Here is a 22,309-nt window from a genome sequence, read left to right on the forward strand (position 1 = left end):
GTTGTGTTTGTTGTTGCTCTACTGCCTTTAACCTCAAGTACAGAAGGAGGTAGCATGGTACGTGCTGCATTAAGGCCCCCATACCTCCCTTCCCATACCCCTCTCTATATCAGTGCTCCCTCCCCTTGTGTTGCAAGCCTGCTTCTGGACGCTTTAGCCATGGCTTTGTTTTCGGTTTGTGCTTCGTTTTGCTTTTGCTTGCCGCCTATTTCTTTTTTCCCTCCTTTTAACTTCTTTTTTTTTTGTTTTGCAACGTTTACGTTTTGTGTATGTTTTGTGTTGTTGCCCCAGCAAAGTTTATGCCGGTTGTTGTTGTTGTTGTTGTTATTGCTGCTGCTGTTGCTTATCCTGTATGTCGTTGAACTCATGTTGTAAAGAATCGGCAGGCAGGCAGGCAGGCAACTTTATGTATACCTGGATGGCATGTCAACGTAACAGGGACCTAGCTAGCTAGCTAGCTAGTCAAGAAACCCAAAAGCCTTTCTCTCTCTTTCTACTTCACTATCCTTGCTTGTCACTCTCCCTCTCTCTCTCTCTCTTTCTCCATTTGACTGCACTTGACTTTGCACGGTTGGCGCTTTGGGGGTAAGTCAGAACAGGACACGGCTTTGACAAGTTTTTCGCTTAATTTCCACAGTAACAAATAGTAGCAAATAGAAGCCCACTAGCTTCCTTTTTGGTATTGTAGAAGTCAACCAAAGTGTAGCAAAGTGAAATGAACTGGTTAAGAGAGCAGAGGGAGACCCACACACACACACACACACAACCAACAATAAAGAAGAGAAAAATTTCTATTGCTAAAACATATCTTTTATGTCATAAACGTTTGCAAAATGTTCACACAAAAAAGTCGATAAGGCAATTGCCTAAAGGTAATTGCTCTTAGCTAAATACATAAAGCAAAAATGCATTAAAAATACATAAAAAGCTAGATGAAATCTTTTGTTAACAAAATGCACTGCGAGTCTTGGGGGGAAGATTCAGTTTACGCCTATCTGAGGATTGATTTTTTATTTCTGTGAACGTAATGGCTCCCAAAGGTATGCTTTAGTTTGATTTTTCAACGTATCCGGTTATAAAACTATGGCAAAACATATTTTCAGAGAAGTGTGCTCATAACTGGCGGCTAATTCTTGGTTTAATGTACACATCACGATGGCATTTTGTTGGGAGGGTGAAAAAAACAAAAAAAACAAATCAAAAGCTGCAACAGCACCTCTACATAATTTTGCCCAGAGGCAAGATACTTATTCTATCTATTTATGCGTCTTACTCTCTCTCTTGCTTTGTCTCTGTCACTCTCTGTAGCCGTTTGCCGACATGTAAAATGATGCGTAAACAATATTCTGACGCATCATTAAAAACGCCTGAACGAGGCAAATTGTGGAGGAGAAGCAACAGCAACAGCAGCGCTGTCCAGTTGTCCATTTGTTTCGTATGTGCGTATGTGTGAGTGAGTATAATGATCGTGTTTTCACACACAGCAAACATGATGATGATGACGCATGTGACCAAGGCACTGCCCTGCCTCAACAGCAACAACAGCTAATTCAATTTTATTCGCTTGGACACGGAGACCAGACCAGAGCGACCAGAGTGACCAAAGATAGGTTGGTGAGGAAGAACAAGAAGATGGGAGAGGGGCGGCGGGAGGTACAAAAATGGCAACGGGAACGAGTTGGCTTCGTCATGTCCACCTTCAGAGTGCAGTGCAACTGAGTTAAGGTTCAATTGCCTCACAGTGTAGTGTGTACGCAATGTTATATAGTCCTCTATGTTGCCTGGTCGCTTTTGGGTCTCTTGGTCTCTTTGGGGGATTACATGTACTTGGGCTTAATCGCTGCATGATCGTTTGTTGTTGTTCTTGTTGTTCTGCTGCTTTTTCTTGCTGCAACGTGCTCATTGCTTATTTATGCTGATCTCTATAATGAGATATAATGCCGGCCGGCCGGTTGGTCGTTCGCTCGATCAAGAAAACAGAAACAACTATGCATCTATGTATCTATCCGTAAGGCATTGGTCACTAGAGATGCATTTGGCTTGGGTTTTGTATTTTTTTGTATTTTTAGAAAATTTCATTAAAAACAATCTGCCATAAACTAAATCAATTGAATTACTATAAGATTTGAAAACAGATGGTTTAGTCATTCCAAACGATCGAAACTCAACAAAAAGATTCGCTTAGCAAAGCCACTCACGTATGCCAAAAACAACATCTCACAGCAAAACTGACCTGGACAAGAGTTCCAGATGAAGACCAAGACCAGAAGAAGAAAACAGATGACGAACAAGAAGAGAGTGAAAGAGAGAGAGAGAGAGAGGGAGAGCTGAGAGATCTGAAGTGACGAAGCGGATCCTCAGTACGCTGACAGAATGAACAAACAACAATATTATGCATACAGCTGATTCAGATTGGAACGAAATCATGATGGGGCGTGGGTGGGCTGATGTTGGCGTATATAACAACAGAAAAGAAGCAGAACAGGAGAGAAGAGAGAGGAGTGGGTGAAGATAAGGGGAGAGAGAGGGCAAGAGAGCGCTAGTACTATGGTGAACTCCATGCGTGGATATTAATGACCGGCCTCGACCCCAAAGTAAAGCAAAAAAGAAGAAAAATATACCAAGATGAAGACGATGAGAATAATAACAAGAAGAGAACGTAGCAAAAAAAAAAAAGAAAAAGAAGAACAAGAAGTAAAAGACGAAGACATAGTGAACGTGCCCAAGTAATAAAGAAATCGTTTGCCATCGTTTGTTGTTTTTGCCGTTGTTGTTGTTGTTGTTGGCGGGGGCGAAGGCAAATCTCAAAGTGGATGGTGGATGGCGGATGAGCAGTGGATGCCGGCTGCTTCTTGGAAAGAGAGTGCGGATGGCAATTGGCAAGCGCGTCGAAGAGGCGCATAAATTACAAGAAAAACCAACGAATGGGCAAGAAAAGAGCGAAGGGAAGGGAAGGGATGGGAAGGTTCTCCACATTTCGTCTTGGTTGTTGGCAGGAAATGCCGCTTGCATCGTTGACATTGCATTGCATTGAATCAACTTAACCGCCCCCACCTTGCCACTGTCACACCCATTAACATCATCACAGCTGATGTACATATGTATGTACATACATATGTACATACATATGGATGCCTATGGATGATGATGATGATGATAATGGTGGATGATTTGAATTTCTTTCCCTTTTGTTTGTTGTTGTTGTGCAATTTCTTTTCTGTTTTATTTTTGCTTAATTTTTTAATTGCTCTGGCCTTTTGTCTGTGTCAGCGTAAAGTTGGCAATTAAAAATGCGTAACACGGTCCCTGCCTGTCCCTCCCACCCACTTTTCACCTCCACCCCCACCTCGACACTGAGCTGTCCAGTTCCATTCTCTGTCTTCTGTTGCAATTATTATTTGAAGACGGAGGCGTAGCAAGGGGCGCGGCGGTGCGTTCCGCTTAATGAGGCGATTAAAAACAGTTGCCTCAGTCACAACTTAGCGCTCCTTGTTTCCTGTCTCGTTCTCAAACTGCTTTAAATCAAAAAAAGAAACAATTGAAATGGCTGAGGCGGTGAGGAAAGGAGTGGGCGTGACAAAAAGGATTCTTAAATCAGAAACAAATCTCTGCTCAGACTTTCAAAATCTTATAGTTAAAATAAAACTCACGTACTAATTTCATTCCTGGTTATATGGACAATAGACATACACTCACCTGAAACGAAAAAGAGAGAAAGAATATATATGTTAGTTGATTAATAATTGGTAATATATTCTTATATGCATATTTTCTATACACCTATATTGCATTTCCTTTCCCTTCTCCCCTCCCGCTAGTAGAGAAGAAAAACTGTTTGAGATGCATCTAAATTAAACCAAACAAACGGCCACAATGACAAGAACCTTAACTAAAAGCACAAACAACAACAACATAAAAAACAAAGAGAAAAGATACAAAAAAAAAAAAGGAATGAAAAGAAAAAAACAACCAAAACTAAAGAAAGAATAAATAAATAAACAGCAGCCATGGACAATTGTTGGTTGTTGTTACTTGTTGTTGTCGCGATTGAAGGTAGGAATTGTCCAGACTAAACCAGATGATAATAATGACGATGGCCTGGTCGAATGGTTGGCAGCCAGGCGGCGGCATCTTGGTATCGGTCTTAGTCTTGGTCTTGGTCTTGAGAAAAGAACAGGAACCTAGCCCAACATTGTTTTTGTTCTTCCCCATATCCAAACTGAAAGTTCTTTTTTTTCAAGATGTTGTTGTGTTGTTGCTGCCGTTGCAGTTGTTGTTGTATTTCGGTTTTATATCTGCGCCTCAGAATCATGTCGCGGAGCCAGTGAGCAACATGTTTTGTGCAACTTGGCGGAGTGCTCGGGCACTCGGCGGCGGCAACGGCAGCGGCAGCGGTGGTGGCCAAGCCTCTTGCCAGCAATACAGCTGCTTTTGATACACACACACACACACACACACTCACACACTCATACATTCGCATACATTGTTGTTGCTGTTCCCACTTGCCATTGGAGTTGCTCATCAACTTTTGGAATACGAAATGCAAGTCAAAGCCACTGCTTGTTGCATTTAGTCATCGTCCTCCTTCTACGTCTCGATTCTCAGCCATTCCCTTTAACCCTTTGCCATCTCTCTTGGCTCCATGGACTGCAACGACGACGACTACTACTACAACTACTACCACTACAACTCCTCTTCGTCATCGTCATCAGAGAGTTTGCCTGCTCATTCGTTACGTTCCACTTCAACACCCGTCGACCCGGGTCCCGGTTTTGCCGGCAATGGTATCGGCAACAGCAACAGCAACAGCATCAACATCAGCAACACCAACAACAACAACAACAACAACAACAGCAACAAAAACAACGGCACCGGCACATTGCCTTTCCCACAGAGTGCAACAGAGTTCGTTCCACTCGCTTTGCCTCTTCGCTTTTCTCGCTCTTTTGTTTTGATATTATGCATTTTGTTTTGCTTTTCATATTCCTTCTGGATTTTTATTTTGCTCATCGTTTGCACTGTAGCTGATAATTGCAGTAAAGCAAATATAAAAAAAGACAACTCTGACGTCATCATCTTTATCATCATCATCATCATCATCATCATCCATCCGGCGAGGGCATTCACATTTGCAACATGTTGCCCCGTGTCATTATTGTCCTTTCTTTATGATCCACGAAATTCAAATTTACACATCGATAGGCAACTTCAGGAGCTGGGCACCCTGTCACGATAAATCAATTGGCCTCTTGCACTCCTTCACAGACAAACTTCTGCCTCCTCTGCTCCTACTCCTCGTTATTCTCACATGCGATTGGATAGCTATCGAACCGAGTGGTTGTTGCTGTTGCTGTTGCTGCTGCTGCTGATGTCGGCATCTTGCTCACAGTAGCAACATGCAGCTGACACTTACGTATGTTAATGTTGACAAAAGAGTCAAGACAACCAAAAACGAGACAAGCAACGGAGCAAACTCAATTCGTGGGGGAAAGTCCATGCTGTTGTTGTTGTTGTTGTTGCTGCTGCTGCTTACGACAGACAGTCGATAGGTAGGTTAGGTATAGGTACCTATTGAAAATCCTGGCCATGATAGCTATCAAGATTTTCCGTTGCTCAGCGGTTTTCTTTTTTTTTTTTTTTGGGTTTTTTCTTTTGCATTTCTCTAAACATGTTCAACCGCTTGACCTTTTTTTGAAACGCCTCCCCTTTTCGATTTATGTGTCCAACTCATGGCAACATGCAAAAAGCCCCATGTCAACAACATACACACACTGACACGCCCACTAACCATACTCTCAGCCCCCTCTTGGCGTGACGCGTCAGCAATGCAATTATTTAGATTTTCGTTAAACATATTTCTTATTATTACTATTTTTTTTTTTTTTTTCAATTTTTTTCCATGTCTGCTAAAATGGCATGGCAAGAGCAAATAAAAAGCTAGCTAGCTGACATTTTCATTGGAGGAGATTGGTGGAACATCAGAACTGAGGTTCCAACTGGCAACTGGCATCATTAGGCGCACCCTGGAGCCATTAATTTGTGGCAGCCCGAAAAGTGTTTGTCAATAGACAAACTCACGATGGGTGGAAAAGAAGAAGGTACAAGGGATAAATTGGGGAAAGGCTAACACAGATGGGAGGAGTAAAAAAAAACGGAGACTTTAGAAAACCTAACCGTAGCATTCAAGATAAATTCGCATCGATAGCACTCACACACACACACTGGATAAGGGGCTAAGAGACTAGGTAAAGGTAAACGGCCAATCAAGTCCAATGCACAGAAACAAGTCAGCAGTGTATAATCGTGGATAATATGGAAGGGAGAGAGAGAGATATGTAGAGGGGGAACAAACAAGAACAAGAGACACAGTTGATAGGGCCTTTCAGTGGCGTATTTGTAAAGGGTTGCTCGGGGGTACAAAATCTCTTATCTATATCTTATTAATTAATACTAAGTTTGAAGAATCTTAAAGCTCTTGTAGCTAGGAGTTGCTTCTTTGGCTACCACTGGGATTTTTTGGCTCGTCAGCCCCAAATAAGAAGAATAATAGGAACAACTCTGAACTACACGCATTCGAATCCAGGCAGCGGAAGGGGGCAAAAAAACAACCAAGCAATGTCAGCACTTGCCGGACATTGACCAATTCACTTTGGCCAATCGGAAAGGTTTCTGTGTGGTGTTTTTTGTCCAGGTGCTGATTATCGGAAAGGGGTTCAGTGCTCCATTTAATTACATAGTTAGGACCATGACTTTGGACAATGGTGGACAAAAGATGCCGTCCAAAGATGCACCCTCTGCTGGTTGGGTGCTAAATCAGAAAAATCAACACATAAAAACTAAACAATCGCCTCATTAATTACAATTAGAAGTGTTTATTGCTTAAGCGCGGCCATAAAATCTAAAGCCAGCCAGTGTCCCAACCATCTTCGCGTCTTGCGTCATCATCAATCTTATGGAGAGCGAAAGAAGAAGAGTGAGGAAAGGAGGAAAAAAAGGAGGAGCAGTAGGAGGAGGTCGGCAAAGGAAAAGTTTACTTAACGATCGCTGCAAGACCGTCCGTCCATCCACTTTGATGACCACGACGATGGCGATGGCGATGGCAACTCTAACTCTCTATGCACCCGTAGGCCAAAGATGTTGCCATCTTGCCTCGAGGCCGAGGCGGGAGGGGGGCGACAGAGAAGCAAAACTGTAGGATTCATCAATCAACAGCTGTCATTGTAGCCGGCAGCCGGCCGGTTTAGTTTGGTCCAAGTGTCTACTGTCCACTGTCCAAGCTGTCACTCGCCGCGACGCATGCGCAACACGAAGCCAAAGCCAAAGCCAAAGCTAAAGACAGAGTCAGAGTCAGAGTTTGAATGGAGATGGAGCTGGTGCCAATCCCAATTTCAGGCCAGGCCAGTCCCAGTATAGACCAGACCAGGACAGGCTAAAGCTGGCCCGCCTGCAGTTCTTTGCAGCTTCCTGTTGGCTTGACTGTCGTCTCAAAAGTCGTAACTCGTTTGTTGCCTTCCTCTGTGGCTGTTTTGTTTTGGTTTTTCTGTTGTTTTTTTTCTTTCGTTGCTTTATTTTCTATGCAATTCGTTGGCTCGTTTGTTTATTTGTTGATTTCTTGAACCGTTTTCTCCATTGGTTTTTCATTTGGCCAGCAAAATTGCCACTCACCCAGCTGGATGGGTGTCCGTTTATGCAAATGCCTGGCGATAATTGTGGCACGAATATTGCATAATCATGCTAGAAATACAAATGATCCGCCGATTTCATCATGCACCTTCATTCAGCACAAGAAACAGCAGCAACATCAGCATTGAAATCATCATCAATGTCATGACTCATTAGAAAAGAGAACTGGGAATGCAGAAGCAGCTGTCTTCTAAAAATGATTGAGAATTTCAATAAAAGTTCAAGAGCCTACTCCTGTGATGGGTGAATTGAAAGATTTTGAAAGTTGTTGCTCCTTTCCTTCGCTAACGGTTTTCAAGGTGGTGCAAATGGTCTTTCCAGGCCATTTAGTTTTGTTACGGCAGCAACAGAAACATTGCCACGCCTACTTTTGGGCTATTTTCAGTCTTCATAGCCTTCTCTGTGTTGTTTGCTCTGGTCCGTTGATTTTCACTAACCAGGCCATCATTTATTTTTATGCTGATATTTTTATGTTTTTGCCTCACACTCCTCGAACACTTTAAGCTCAAACACCCACAACACCAAAGCGTCAGCTTTTGGCCATTGGGCTTGTAAATATTTAAGCAGTCAAGGGAAGTCCCTATCAGAGCACAAAGCACACTTATATCTCTCTCACCGGCCATGGCAACGAGAATTGGACAAAAACTTGAATATATCTAGCACTTGCTTAGGCTTTGCTTTGGCCAAAGTGCCCTCCTTTTTCAGATAGTACTGAATGCTGTCTATATTGCAATAACCTACGTTTAGCTCAGATGACAAGAGCGGTGTAAAATTTTCCAAGGAAAAAAATATAAACCGGACCCTGTAAATCCGAGCGCGTCCTTTGTGATGCAAACTATGTTGATTCGCTTTTCAATGCAGTTTTTTCTGTTTGCCCTTTGGGATCACTGTTGCCTGATGCCTTTACGTTGACTTTTTGCTATTGGCGCTTGATTTCCGCTTCCGTTTCCCCTTTGTGCCACATGCAGAGCGACATTTTGTTTACAGTCAGTCAAAGCACTTTCATATAATTGCATCTCTATACGAAATGGTTAACGCTCAGTGAAGGATTTTATTTTGCCATTTCCTGGGCCAAGTTGAAATACAAAAACCTTCAACTACTTGAAATGTTGGTCAAGAGCAGCATACTAGCTTAAGCTCTTTGATTTTGATAGCAATTTGTCGACTTAGCTTGGACAAAAAATAAAAAAAGACCATGGGAAAATGCAGTCCATTCAGTTCAAAAGATTACTGAATTATAAAATGGACATATAAAGCCACTAACAGCCTTTTGTGGAATAGATAAAACATCAGCATTGAAAATAAATCAAAGCTAAAAAGTTCTTTCTAGTTAGGTTTTTTTTTTGATTTTAATTCATGTCGAATGACATTCAAGTTCAACATTTCAAAAGTAAATAGCGAAATAATTTCCATCTATATTTCAAAGGAAATGTGATATGCACGCAATGCTCTTTGAGTTGGGGATTTATGGACTGGATGGGTTTATTTTTTTCAATTAAACAGAATGTGGCAAGAAAAGGGAGGGGAGGGAAGCGAGTGTTAGGGCCTTTGAAAGAGGCGGTATCTATATGCTCCATAAAGCAATATTCACAGTTTGCCAGCTGCTGCTCAGTTGCTGCCAGTTGCTGCCCAGTTGTGGTAGTTGGCAATGCAAACAAATGAAATATAATAACTTGGCTTGGTTTACTTAATTATAGCTTTGGCGAGCTGTTTGTTTGTTGTTGCTCGAGTGGAATGCAAGTGGGCACAAAATTGCATGTGATATGAGTGGAAAAGCTGCTTAACACACTCGATGCTCTACACCGCCGCCGCCGCCGTCGCTCACTCGACTCAGACAGCTTGACGCCAAATGGCAAATACAACAAGCAACGCGTAATGATGATCACCATGACGATGATGATGAAGCATTTGCAATTGCAGGCTAACTAGTTAAAGTCAACAACAGTCATCCGATGGCAATTACATAGACCAGCCACTGCCAATGGAAATTCCCCCCTTACACAAAAATCAAACAAAAGGCAAATTGCAATAGAAAAATGCAAATGGAAAATGTCAAAGAGTGAGTGAGACATAGTAAATATAAACAGGCCAAAATAATTGCGGTTAGGTCTCATGATTATGACACAAATCAAGCCATGGTCCATGGTCAGCATATTCTAAGTTTAAATGTGGTTAATCGAAATGCTTTGAGGTAAATGGAAATGCAATTTTTAGATGCTCGAAAGGGTAAATCGATTCTCAGAATCAAAAAGATACTTTTCGATTAAATAAAGTCATATCTTTAAGATAATATCAAAGTTCGTGTATCAGCTGATTTCTATAATTTGATTGATCTATCAATTGTGACCTGACATTGGATGCTAAATAGAAGTATAATCACAATTTTCTTAGTCATGCCGATGACGATTTATCTAACTAACTACACTCAACCAAAGAAGGCTAAAAAATCTTGTTATGATAAGTCCCCAAAGGGCAATGTTTTGGCAGGTGCCAAATCACAGCCATCATTGCTCATTCTCCAATCGTTGTTGACTTGTCAAAAAAATACGAAAGAGCAAAAAAAAAAAAAAATGCAAAATAAAGAACAATAAATGAAATGCTAACAACTTGACAAGAAATAAACCTGACATGCCACCTAGCGTGCAGCATGAGCCAACGCCAACAACACCAACAGCAGCAACAACAACAACAACAACAACAAAAACTAATCCTATTAACCTCTTGACTGCAATTAATCAAATTGTTATTTTTTTTGGGTGAGGGGGGATAATAACCCCCAAAACAAATTGGCCACCTTTCAAGTGTTGTACATTTAATTGAAAAAAAAAAACAACAAAAAATTTATTAGAATATTCAATAAATAACACAATAATACTATGTAATTAGGTAGCTTTTTAGATATGAAATTAAGATATGAAGAAAAAAACTCAAAAAGTCGTATGCAAATTTTGAATTTATTGTCTATTTTTCTTGTGGCAATTTTCACATATTTGGTAAGTTTTTGTGTTTTGTATTTTTATGCATTTTGATATTTCTTTTTTTTTTCTTTTTGGCAAATTAGTGAATTTCATTAATATAATTTTTGTGTGTTCCGTTTTGCGGTGGGGCATTGTGTGAATTTTGTGTAGATATTTTTATGTTTTTTTTGTTATTGTTGTGTGTGTGTCAGCGTGTGTGTTTTTTTTGCTTTGCTGCGGTGAAATCTTCAAGGCCATGCACATTGACTACTGACTCGACTTTTTGCCGATTTGTTTCATTTTTGTGCTTTTATATAATTTGTCGTGTATTTTTCTATTTCTTCTACCTTTTGTGGATACTCTTACAAAAGGAATAGTTTTTAATGGTCTGAAAAATGTGAAAAGCTTATGTTATGACTGAAATTTTGGTATCTTTACTTTTTAAAAGTATCTTTTTCACATATTTCTAGAGCATAGAGAGTGCGGTTTGTTTGAAGAGGTTTTATTTTTTTTTTATCTTTTTGCTCCTCTGACTGCTTTTTTGTTCAATTTTTGCTTTGCTGTTGCAACCTGTCGCGAATATTTCGACGCATTTGTTATGCTTAGCTTATTTCATTATGATGGTGATGATGATGATGATGATGATGACTGGCCGGCTGTGTGTGTGTGTGTATGTAGCTTGAGAGACTTATTTATAAGTGCTGCAGTCATTCATCATGCCGTAAACTAAACTTCGCCCACATGCAGAGCAGGAAGTGGAGGCAAAACTCTACTTGCAAACGAGTTACGAAGCCAAATGTAACACACATATCAAATGATCTCTTTTTTGTTTTGTTTTTGTGTTTTGCTTTTTGCTTATATCGTGCAAAAATATGACAACAAATCACGGCAGACTAGGGAAAACCAAGAACATGCAAAAGCATTTGATTAAGCCAGAGGTAGTGAGTGACTTTGTATTTTTCATATTTTTATCTAACAAATTGCAAAGGCAATTAACAAGACGTCAAGGTTAAGCAGTTTATACCCTTTCCTCACTGCCTTCCGCTTTCTTTAATTATGCCAAACTACATAAAAATCTTGTCTAGTTGCATTAGATTTACATAAAACTTTCTACTTCAATATATAACTCTATATATATATAAATATAAAAAAATAAAAGAATATGTTTTTTTTATTAACTTTCATTTGATTAATTCATTATGTGAACTTTTGAAACGCATCAAATGTTTGCTCGAGGTCAATATGAAATTGATTAATTAGCTTGCAAAATAAATGATTTGCATATGACTCATATTTGATATTTAATACAAGTTTTATATAAAATATATTTAATAAAGCTTTAGCTACGATGAAATGTTAATACAAGTCTTATATTAAACATTTTTTAATAAAGCTTTTAGGAAACGTAACTAAATCATAGGTTAAACTGAAGAATAAAGAGCTTAACCCTCTAAGGCTCATGAGTTTTTAATCGATTGTCGTAAAATATAACAAACAATGAAACTAATTTATTTTTTGAAAATTGTTTTTAAGCTATGAATAAACAAATTAAACTTTTTAACATTAAATAAATCCCAAATAATTTAGAAAATGGTCAGAATTAATTATTTTTATTAATTATCGATATGTGCCTTGAAGCACTCTTAAGTCTTGAGCGTTAAATGAAATTTTGTATACATAATTAAAAAAATTTGATTTGTTTTTGTTTGAAAATCTAAAACGGTTTTCGAAGTTTGATTAGACACTTTTTAAATTTCTTATTTACTACTTTATGCAACCAGTTTGTATATTGGCTTATAGATTTTGCTTTATACATTTGTTTAATTTATTTTGATTCTGCTTAAATGTCTTTTGTGGTGATGACGTGATCGACTGACTGAGCAGGTCTCGACCAAACCGATTAGCTCTCGAACAAAGACTTAAACACTTTCAGAGGCTCCTGGCTAACTCTAAGTGGCAATTTATCATTGCCTGCTTAAATAGTTCTCAAATTATGCTGATGATACGCCAAGCAAAAAACAACAAATAACAACAACAATCGAAATAAGAAAGAACAGGAAATATAAACAATGCATAGAGCGAATGAAAATGCTATAAAATAAATGCGAGTACCAACAATACGATTGCAAAATGCTAAGAAGTCGATGAATACAATCAAAAAAAAAATACAACAATTTGTATGCCAAAAGCGAGAGCACTTGAAGAATTACGGTTAATAATACTTGCGTTTAGTTATGCCAAATGTAAATGTTTGCCAAAAAGCGAATGAACCGCACAAACGAAGCGAAATGAACGTACGCCGCATCGGTTGAATGCACTGCGGCCTGCGGCCTGTGGCCTGTGCCCTGTGTGTGTGTGTGTGTGTGTGTGTGTGTGAATCTGAATCTAAATCTGAATTATTTATATGAACGAATAGGTCGTCATCGGGGAACATAATGTGTAGTCAGCAGGATCTACGACGGGATCGGGATCGGGAAGTTTTGGTCCAGAGCAATGGTTATGCAAATGTTATACAAATTTATGGCAAGGCGAATGCTGAAACTTTGAAAAGTATCCAACAGATACTTTTTGCGTATAGGCGAGAGAGAGAGTTGTCGTCATTGACAGGCAGCGGTCAGCGTTTAGCGTCACAAGTTCTGACGACGACGACGACGACAACAACAAAAAACGACGCTTTCCGGCATTGCAATACTCTCACACGAATTGAACAGATACAAAATACGGATACAGATACAGATACACACGCGCGCGTTGAGATACAATTTGCCAGGCAAAAAAAAAGCGGTAGCCGAAAGCGCATTTTATAAATAGTTGCTGCTGCCGATGATTTCAAGAAACAACAACAACAACAAAACAATATATATATACAAGTTGTTTGTTGCAAAAACACACAAACACCAAAAAGAAAAATACAAAAAAAAAAAGGTGAGAAACACAAAATAAGATAGATAAAGAGAGACAGATCTATACCAAAGTAGTGGAAGAGCGAGCGAGTGAGTGAAAATACATTCGAAAGTTTGGAATAGAGACAAAGACAAAGCTACCGTGTGTGAGCGAATGGGCACTATTAAGGTGGTAGGCGGCGAGAGGCGATCGTTTTCAATACATATACATATACTTATATATATATATATATTTTTGTTGTTTAGTCAACGTCGATGTTGACGTTGGCGTCGCTGTCGACGGCATCGACGGCATTGACCGCTAGAATGCAATCAACCTAGTCCAAGGCCAAGTGGCCAGCGGTTTTTATATTTTTTTTCTTTTCGCATTATTATTAATATTATTTTCGCTATATATACACCCAGATATGTGTGTGCTTGTGTGTGTGTGTGAGAGTATTGGCAAGCTAACCGATCAAAATCAAAAGTAGAATAATAAAAATGTCGCAAGAAAGTCTAACCTATTGTAATTATTAGACTAATTGCTTACTTTGCTTAGTCATTTCACTTGGCATTACGTTCTACCAATCAAGCAGTTTAGGTAGTTATAAAACAATGAATCATAAATTATATGAATTGTAGGGGAAAAACATTAAAGCAAATCAGAAATAAAGCCAAAATATAATTCGTATTTAATTTGTTTCTATTAAAGCATTATAAATTTTTCAATTTTTGATATGTATCTTTCTTCTGTATCACATTAAATATAGTTTAACAAATTGTTCAGTTTTTCCGGTTTCGCGTATAGCCAACTAAGCAAATGAAAATTTTTGTTCAATTTTTTTGCCTCGATTGCAAAAACTCTTTTTTGCTTCCCCGTATATTTTTGTATGTTCATATGTATGTGTGTGTGTGTGTGTATGGAATATATATTTGATTTATGTTCTTGCAATTAAATGGGCAGTAGCGCCAAAAAAGCAGCACTAAGCTAACTTTTAACTTCATGTGATCATTTCTATACTCTTTTAACCGGGTTTAGCCCCGGTTAGCTTTAGCTTGAATAATGGGTGAAAGTTACCCCCTTAAGTATGCAAAGGCAGTCTAAAGAGTTGGGTTTTCGAAAATCATCAATCCTTTTCCATATTACAAACGCGTCAACATAAATGATTAGATTACTTACTGTATAGCTCCCTAAAGTATGCTTTAAACAACTTTTATAAAGTGTCATTCCTTGTGATAATTGAATTATACCCATTTAGCAAGGGTATGGATAGCCAAAAAAGCTTTTGCACGCAGACAGAACCGGAATCGAAATCGGAATCGGAACAAACGCTGGCGCGGATGTAGCTGCCGGCACTGTTTTATATATACGTTTTGGTTTGCTCTTTTTTTTTTTTATTTCTATTTCACGAATATTTTTGCATTGATTTATGCCATTTAGCATTGACTTTTAGCAGATTGTGCATTGTAATTTATAATATTAAACAGAAACGGAGAGAGAGGGAGAGAGCTAAAAACTTAAATTTTTTGCTTTTTGGTCTAAATGTACAAGAAACCAAAAAAAAAAATGAATATGAAAAAGTCTTCTTAGATGAAGAAATACACAACAAATTTTTTGTTGTTCTGTCTAGACGAAATTTAAGTGTCATTATGCTAATTAAAACGATTCAAGCGTGGATTGTTACGTTTCCAGCTGTGTTAAAGAGCATGGACCTGGATTTGGATTTGCACCCCGACCACTTGACGCCATTTGCCATCAAAGTTGTTGTTGTTGTGCCAATATGGTCTAATGATTATAAACTGGCAGCAGCTCAAATCATTTATATAAATCTTTCACAAGACACACTTTTGCAGCAATTCCCTTTTAGTTGACACATCAAGGCTTTATCTCCCTCCCCACCCCTGCTCTCCCCTTATAAGAGGAAATAATAATATTAAAACTGGTTTAAATTTCCATACTTACTTACAGAACTCTTTTGTCATTGTGTCTTTGTCTTTCACTCAATTAAATTGTCTGTCCAATGCAATAAATTATTACTCACTCACCTGCAAAGAGAACAAATTGATGGGAATAAATGTTAAATGTGCGTTTAAAATGTGCAATTTGAATATTAAATCAATTTGCATTTGCTTTTTTGGAATTAAGAACAAAGGAAAACTTGAGCTAATTATGGTAATAACTGTAATTATTGTTGCAGAAAGGAGCAAGGGGATTTAAAAGGAGAGGAAAATCAATATTACTAAACCAACGCGCAAAGTGCGTGGCCAGTCGACCTTTCCGATAAGAAATCGCATGACAAACGCCATTGGACATGCAATGGCTAGAGAAAGAAAGAAAGAGGAAAACAAAAAGAAAAGCCACCAAAAGTAACAAAGAAGGAGTAGAATGAAGAGTCGTCTCATCGCTCGCATATTTTTAGTTTGTTTTCTACTCGAAAGTTAACCTTGAAAATAGTTAATATCGATTAAGTTAATGTGCAGCTTTTTCGGTTTCTTTGTTGATAAAATTTGGTTTTGCATTTCTACATTGTGCGTGCAATTAGCTTGGTTTAATTAGAGAACGTTCTCCCTCCTCATTTCCCCTCAAATCACAAAGGAGTTACTTTGTTTGGCAAAGTAATTGAAATTGGCCCCGATATCAACATAATTTTGTTTTAGTTGAAGGCATGCGCAATGCTAGGAGATTCGCTCGGTTCTCGGAGTTTGCCATCTGCCGCCATTTTATTTGCGAGAGAGAGAGAGAGAGAAAAGGAAAATGCGCGGGAAACCCGAAGAACGAACTGCAGGACGACCCACTGAACCACTCTGAATGACGTTTTTTCGTTTCGCCTGCCATTCTCCCTTTGAGGGGTTGGAGGGATTTTGTTTTTTTGTGGTTTGTTTTTGACCTCCTACCTCAGGCCCCCCATTAAAATGCTAGTTTGTTGTTGCGGAATTCGCCGCAACCCTTAAAAGTGTTGTCATATCGATTTTAGTTGCCCTCTCTCTCATTTATACTCATTCTGTGTGTGTGCTTGTGTGTGTGAGTGTGTTTTGCGGGTGCTCAGTCAGCGTTGACTGCTGCGCTAGCGTTTTCTTTTTTTTTTTCATGCCCTGACCTTGAATACATTTGCAATTTCTCTATGCGCTGCATGACTGTGTGTGTGTGTGTGTGTGTGTAGATGTATCCCTGTGTTTGTTTGTTTGTTTATTTGTCAATGTGTGAGTGTGTTTGTCGGCATTTTACTTTTGCCCCACAATTCTCTTCTCTTCGATGTTGTTGCCGACTGACTTTTGCCTTTGAGGCAAAGCGAACACAAAAAACTCTTATACAATCACCAAACATTAATTATATACCAATATTAATTCCTTGAATTTTGGTCTTTTCTTTCATTTTTGTTGTTGTTGTTGTCGTTGTTGATCTTTTCATGTGACATGTGTTCACAAATGTTCGAAAATTTGCTGTCATGTTTGTTGCTTAGGTGGTAACAAGAAATTAATTACTTTTGACAAAACTGAAAATATATATTTTGGCCAATATGAATGAACGGCAATCGGTACGTACAAATGTGTTTGCCCCTTCTCATTGGATCCATCCTCCGGCTATTCATCATCTATTTTCCTAGTTCTCGTTCTAATGAAACCCTGACATTGCCGGCATTTGATGACTTTGTTGGGTTTTATGTGCATTTTTGCCGCTTCCCTCCCACATATGTAAGTATGCAATGCCTAGGCAAAACTGTCAACATTTACTAAGAACAGAAAGCAGCAAACAGTACAATTCTCTAAGCTCTGAGGCGTGCCAATGCTGCTGCTCTGCTTTAATTAAGCCATGCCTTTTACCTCATTCCCTCTACTCTACCCACCCTCCACACCCGGCGCACTGCCTTGGTTCCTACTATGCCGCTTAAGTCTATCAAATGCAAATGTCAACAAGGTTTGTCTGCCCACGCGGGGACTTGTACTTGCACACTTATAGGAGGGAGGAAGACAGAGATAGTAAGAGGGTGGAGGAAAAGGGGAAAGGTCTATACATGGCACGTTTTAGTTCCTTCCTTCATTCCCCTGCATACCAGTGGAAGTCGGGAACGGTACAAAGCCATATCTACACTCAAACCAAAACATACTATTTCATTTTATTATTGTTCTAAACGTTTAAATTTTTAAAAAATCTACATTTTCTGTAATAAAACTAAAGTTAAAAATGGAATAGATCCTATTCACAAGGCTGAGAAGCAAAGAATGGATAACATTATTTAGAAATAAAAGACATGTTGAATACCTATGTTTGTTAAATTTATATTTTAAAGTTATCTGCTTGGTTAGTTTTATGTTCTTTTTTCTCCAAGTGTATTTCAGCTATCATTTGTTTATCTATTTGAATGCAATTCCCTGGCAATTGGCTGCTTAAATAGAAATTTGCACATTTACTAGGGAAAAAAACAAAAAAAAAAATACGTAACCGAATTTGTTTTAGTTTGTGAATGATGTAAGCGGAACAGGGAGTATATATTTCATTATTGTTTGGCTGCCTGCATTTGTTTTCCCACTCACCGGCACAACACAACAGATACTATAATTAACAAACATTGGCATATCAAAAAAAAAAAGAGAGAGAGAAAAAAAACGAAAAACAACAAAAAACCAGCCAACTTGCAAATGAAATCACCTGGCAAAGTTGCTGCTGTTGCTGCTGCTTGTTTGGCTTTTAATTATGGCGCTGCGGCGACGCCAGCAATAAATTTTGATATATACATACACATATATATATATAGTATGCAATACATATGTATATACATATGTTTATATGCGTTCTCTACTCGCACGTTTGCATATTCATGGAATTTTTGCCTTATTATTATTAATTCATTTTGCGCAATGCGAAAAATTAATTAGCCATGAAAAGTGAATCGACCGCAAAACAATTCAACATCAACAGCGTTGCATTCCCATTTGCAAATTGTTTATCGTACAATTAAAAACATATACATATATATATATATATAGTTCTCATAATACCAACAAATTTGTGTTTCGTGTGTTTGTTTGTTTTTTTTGTATTTATTTAACTAAACCCGTTGACAACGGCCAAACAACAATTAATTTATTAGTGTTGTTCGATGTTTGGCTAGTATCTGTTTTTAAGTATGAGCTAAAATACATGTGTTGCCATTTGTAGCATTGATTTATCCATTTCGAACAACATGTTGATTAACTGCAATTTGGAACGATTATGTATACGAAATGAGCTGCAAAAAGTATGCTATACTTTTTGTATGCTCGAGTTTTAAAGGCGAAGCTAGGTTTGGAAATTGTGGAAAACCATAACAAATTTCCACATTTTTTTTGCCGATTTCTAGCTATGAATTGGTAACTAAGCTTTTCTATTGAACTATAACATGTAATTAGTTTTTGTGTGTGTTTTCCCCACAGATCGTAGGATTTTCCATTGATAATTTTATTATATTGAATGCATTTTCGGAACGGAAGAGAGAGGAAATATTTTTATTATTACTTTTACCCTTGTACTCTTTGCTGTAGTTAACACACACTTAGTTCAGCCTTTAGCCCTCACCATTCCGTCCCCGTGTAGAAAATCATCTTAGTCGCCCACCCGCTGCAATAACGACGACGTCAGCAATGAACAAATACATGGATTGCAGTCGACGTCAGAGTTGGCAGCGACAAATTGCATACACACACACACACAAACGGAGAATATGAATGCATTTGTGTGCGAACACGTGCCGTAGCACCTCCGACACCTCTAACTGTCCCTGCCCTGCAACACCAACACCAACATCTTTTGTCTTTGTCTTTCTCTCTGTGTGTGTGTGTGTTTGTTGAGCGGAAGCGAGTGAGTAAGTTAGCGCATGGCATCAGCGAGTAAACGTCAGCGAGAGCAAACGAGAAAGAAAGACAGAGAGAGAGAGCGGAAAATGCATTTTTCTTGTTGCGCAACATTCAACATTCGTTTTGCCGGCCGGCGCAACTAGCCTGCAACAGTGCGGCATCGGCATCTATATAACCATACATCTATATGTATATATAATAAAGCACTGTGTGTATGTATGTATGTATGTCGGTAACCTAGAAAACTGGCAACAGCAGGGGGCCCCAGGCAAAGAGTGGAACAATGTATATGTATGGAGGAAAAAGTACAGCCACGCCAACAGTTGCAAGGGCTGCCACAATTTGGAGCTCTTTGGCAGTGTCGAGGCATGTAAAACTAGGCCATTTCGCCGGGATGTGCCCTTTTTTTTGCTCATCTAATTGGTGGCCCTTCCCTTTGCCCAAACATACATATATATATATGTACATATGTAAATTTGCATTTGAAAGTTATTTGCATGTAAATGAAATCGAAATGCAACTTTATATGCTTTTGCCTGGCAGCAGCAGCAGCAGCTTAAAACAGATACCAAGGGACAAGACGAAGCAAGAGGGGAGAAGTTCCCCGTTTTGTGGGAAATGTGTGTCATTCTCGATGGCGACTCGTGGCAAAAATGTTTGCCAAAAATTGTTTCGCAAACAATTCTGTACAACAATTTTGTGCATTGATCACACAATGTTAGCCCGCCCTAAACCTCTCCCATGCGCACGTATTTTTCCTCTTTTTCTTTTCTGTTTGGTTTTATCTCATTAATTTTGCAATTTGCATTTACATATATATTGTGCATATCCGTAGATATTTATATATATATATATGTTTTTAATTTGGCCATAGGAGGTGTTCTGCTTGATGCGAACAAACGAGAAAAACTGTGTCAGAGGCGCGGGCCTCATGCCAAATACAGTTGATGCACCTTTTTGGCTCTGTCAATGCGGACGCTGAAAGATGACAGAGGAAGCAAGATAAAAACTATGGAACAAATTACAAAAAGAAACTAGGCAAGCCGAAAAGAAATAAATGCAGCAAATAGTAGAGATTCCAAATTTTTAAATATTTTAATAATTGCATTAATAATTTTCTTTTATTATTTGCTAGTTGTTTGCCAAAATTTGTCTACTTTTATTACAATTTTGATATCAATATACCCAAGAAATTTATATAGCCTGTCTTTGTCTGAGGTTTTTAGTACTTTTAGTAAGTAAATTTTGTTAATAATAATTACTTATAGATACTTCAGAATACTAACTTTTTAGTTTGTGTTGAAATTGTTGTCAAAAAAAGAGCATAAAATATTTGAATTGAGTAAAATCGATGAAAAAATTTAAGTAGCTTGAACGAAAAATCAGTTGCCAAAAGATGAACAAAATATCAAGAAACTTTCTTTAACAAAACTTTGTAGAAACATATTTTCTTAAGAAAAATATGTTGAGAGCAGAATGCAAGTTTCTATAGATGCAATTTGGGTGGAAAGTATACAGAAAACTTGTATCTAAAAGAGAAAGTTTCACTCTTTAAATTAAATATAATGGACTGGCATTTTGGTCATTAAGCACTTTTGTCGCCCATTGTACGAATTGAACAAAAATAGATGCAAAAAAAAGAGAATCGAACCAAAACTGCAACAAGCCAGAAACAGAAAAAAATAAAATAAATAGAAACGAGGCCAAACGATGAGCTCTGTGGTTGGGGCTGTGCCTGTGGCTGCGGCTGTGGCTGCCTCTGCCGCTGCCACTGCGATTGTGGCATTTGGCTCAAGTGTCCATTTCGTTGCCGTGCACTTTTTGTCACCTTGAACATGAAAATTGCCGACTTTTGCCTCTGTGTGCGGTGTGTGTATGTGTGTTTGTTTGCACTTGGCATAGATTTCCTTGTTTTTGTAGTGTGCTTGTGTGTGTTTGTGTGCTTTTAGCCAACTAGTAGCAAACCAATTTTTCCAATAAGGCAACGCCTCGGCTGCAACTTTGCTTTGAATTGCGGAAAATGGGAAAATATTTCAAGTTTTTTGTTTTTTTTATTTCTTTTAATTTATGCACATCGGCATTTTATTTATGTTTATTATTATTATGTTCATTGTGATGGGAAGCCGTCAATGGCATATTTTGTGTTGTTGTTGCCTTTGTTGCTTCTGTGCTGCGTATGGCGAATTATTTTTATTGCATTTCGTTTTCGCTTTACGAGTTTTTCATTTGCATTGCTGGTGCCGTTTTGCAATTATGATAAATTTATGAGTTCGTTTCTCCCACACACACACACACACATCAACACACTTGCACGCACTACTATATATTATATATAGACATTATAGACATGCACGAATGAGCAATTGTATGACTTGCCACTCCTCCTCCTCCTCCTCCTGCTTGTGAATCTTCTCTAAATGCAAGAGCAAAATAAATTGACTAGTCCTTCAGTTGCAGTTGATTCTCCTTACTAAACAATTTATAACAACTTTATTTCAAGTGAATCACTTTCAACTGCAATTGAGTTGTTGCATTAGAACTTCAATTTCAGCTTTTGGCTCTTTGTGATCTTAAAAGGAAACTATTTGAGACATGGAAAACCCAGTTTCAGGATTTGGAATAATTTCTGAATAATTCTAACGTTTAAATTTTGTTACTTGGCAAAGCTTTTTATTTTCTAAATTAAAAACAAATTGATTTTACCTGAAAAAGTAAAAAGCAAAAAAACGATTGATCATTGCAAATTTCTCAATACTCGATAGACTTTATAATTAATTTACTAATTGTTTATATGAAATCGTTTTAACATGTCATGCCCTGCAAAGTCATATGGAGCTGTCTCTAGTATTTGTTTCTAAGTGTGTGTGTGTGTGGGTAGAACTGACAGTCGTCAGTTTAGGGTATAATTACATACATATGTGCCCAGCTGTTCTACGCTCATTACTCATACGCCCC

General features: G+C 38.3%; 1 protein-coding gene across 3 annotated transcripts in view; it reads right to left on the reverse strand.

Moving 5' to 3' along the window:
* Positions 1 to 22,309, reverse strand: part of LOC6651558 (zinc finger protein 395) — a 139,063-nt gene that overhangs the window by 24,507 nt on the left and 92,247 nt on the right. The window lies entirely within an intron of this gene.

The sequence above is a fragment of the Drosophila willistoni genome, chromosome 3R (genome assembly GCF_018902025.1).
Source record: "Drosophila willistoni isolate 14030-0811.24 chromosome 3R, UCI_dwil_1.1, whole genome shotgun sequence".
Classification (NCBI taxonomy): domain Eukaryota; kingdom Metazoa; phylum Arthropoda; class Insecta; order Diptera; family Drosophilidae; genus Drosophila; species Drosophila willistoni.